At 46.5% G+C, this 2,500-nt stretch overlaps 1 pseudogene; it reads left to right on the forward strand.

Moving 5' to 3' along the window:
* LOC120908071 overlaps positions 1-2,500 on the forward strand; it is an 8,905-nt pseudogene that overhangs the window by 3,371 nt on the left and 3,034 nt on the right.

Raw genomic sequence — 2,500 nt, forward strand, 5'->3', positions numbered from 1 at the left:
CGGACCGAATATTAATGAGGGTAGAATTAATAAGAGGAAGAAGAAGAAGAGCAAGAAGAAGCAGAATAAGCCCAGGAAGCGGCCTGAGGCTCTGCTGATATCGGACTGCACTTCCGAGGAGCTGGCGAAATTGCTCAAGGAAATGAAGCAGTCCGATGCTCTTAAATCGGTTGGAGAGACAATCTCTAAGGTCCGACGGGCCCAGAATGGAGGCATGTTGCTAGAACTTAAGCAGGGTAGTTCTGCTAGTGCAATTGCCCCAAAGGTTAAGGAAGCGGTGAAGGGCAAGGCGTCAGTGAGAACGCTAGCTCCTTCTAAAATGATTGAGATCATGCATCTCGATGAAATCACCACCCCAGAGGAGGTTGCGGAGTCTGTCAAAGCACAGCTCAACATCGAGATAGAAATAGATCGTATCAAAATGAAGAAAGGCCGTGCGGCCGGTACGCAGTGGGCACGGATCAACGTATCGCTGCCAGACTTTCAAAGCTTCCTGAATTTGGGAAAGCTGAAAGTTGGTTGGTCGATATGCCATATCCGCGAGGTTATGGAAGAGCAGAAATGCTATAAGTGTTGGAAGGTAGGCCATACGAGCTACCATTGTAGGAACCAGACAGAAGTAATCTGTGCTGGAAATGCGGTTTGAGTGGACACAAGAAGCAAGCTTGTACCAACTCTGTCAAGTGTTTGGATTGCGGTACGAGGTCACAGAACCTTCACGCAACGGGCAGTTATATGTGTCCCCGAAGGCGAACGATTAGATCATAATGGTTAGGTTGCTACAACATAACCAGAATCATAGTTATGCTGCATTTCAGTTAATGTGGCAAACGATTAGGGAAGAATCTGCGGATATAGTGTTGATTGCAGATCCGTATCTGGCAACAACCAACGTCAAAGTGTTACGCAATGACGATAACACAGCAGCGGTAGTGGTTAACGCGGACTTACCAGTTAAGGTAGTCAGTAAGGCTTTGAAGGGTTTAATGATAGTTGACATAGGTGATATGCGAGTGGTTAGCGTTTACGCGCCACCTAGATTTAGTATGGAAGAGTTCCAGAACATGTTGGATAACACGGTAATGGCCGTAACCGGTATCCACAAATTCGTTATCGGGGGACTTCAACGCTTGGTCAGTAAGTTGGAACAACCAACTTGGCGAGCGTGGAGAAACCCAGAAACGAAGAGGTGAGTTGGTTTTATCAACCTTTGCGCAGATTGACGCAATTTTATTGAACGACGGCAGCACCCCAACTTATGTTGGACCAGGGCGCACGTCAGTAGTTGATCTTACTTTTGCGAGCCGAACCGTAGCAAGATCATTTAAGTGGGTGGTGTTATCTAGCTATATGAACTCTGATCATCGTGCAATACGAATAGATCTTGAGACGCAAAGCGTGCGTAATCTGTCCCGACCCATAACGGGATGGAGCATCAAGTATTTTAGCAAAGATATATTTGAAGTTATGATGCAAGCCGCTTTTGAGACCGAGGTCACAACAAGCGAAGACTTAATGCGTATACTTGTCACGGCGTGCAATGCGACGATGACTAAACGTAAGAGGTACACTCCTAACAAGAGTGCATTTTGGTGGACGTTAGAGATTGAGGCACTTCGCAAAGAGTGCAAACACCGCGATCGATTAGCGCAAAGAGCTTTTAATACTGATCTCTATTCTACTTTTAGGGACGAGTTCAAGGTGGCACGGAATGCCCTCAAGCGATTGATCAAGCATACCCGACAGAGGAAGTGGAAAGAGTTCCTGGGAACAGCGAACAACGCATCATTTGGTATAGTATATCATACGTTCAAGAAAGTGGCCGAGGGTTCGATTGGACCCCGAACCATGACATTGGACGAGTTTAGGGAAGTGGTGAGCGAGCTTTTTCCTACTCACCCAAACACGGTGTGGCCTGATTATCGTATCGATCAGCCACGAGAGTTTGAAAGGGTAACTAATGATGAGATTCTTGCGGTTGCCAGGAGACTACCTAACAAGAAGGCGCCGGGACCAGATGGTATCCCGAATGAGGCGCTGAAAGTTGGTATGTTGACTGCAACCGATGCATTTTGCAGGGTTTACCAAGGCTGTTTAGAGAACGCGAAGTTCCCCGATGAGTGGAAAAGGCAGAGGTTGGTGTTAATACCGAAGCCGAACAAACCACCAGGGGAACTGGGTTCAGTTCGCCCCATTTGTCTACTAGACGGGGCAGGTAAAGGTTTAGAACGCATCATAGTGCAACGGCTAAATGCACACATCGAGGAGGTCAACGGACTGTCTGACGACCAATTTGGTTTCAGAAGTCGTCGATCTACAGTTGATGCGATTCAACGGGTAGTGGACATTGTTTCGGTAGCTAGAAGTAGAAACAGATACAGTGGACGGTATTGTGCGGTTGTTACATTAGATGTTACTAATGCTTTTAACAGTGCTTCATGGTTGGCGATTGCAAATGCTTTACAGAGAATTAACACTCCTAAATATCTTTATGATATCA

The sequence above is a fragment of the Anopheles arabiensis genome (assembly GCF_016920715.1).
Source record: "Anopheles arabiensis isolate DONGOLA chromosome X unlocalized genomic scaffold, AaraD3 X_pericentromeric_contig0030, whole genome shotgun sequence".
NCBI lineage: Eukaryota > Metazoa > Arthropoda > Insecta > Diptera > Culicidae > Anopheles > Anopheles arabiensis.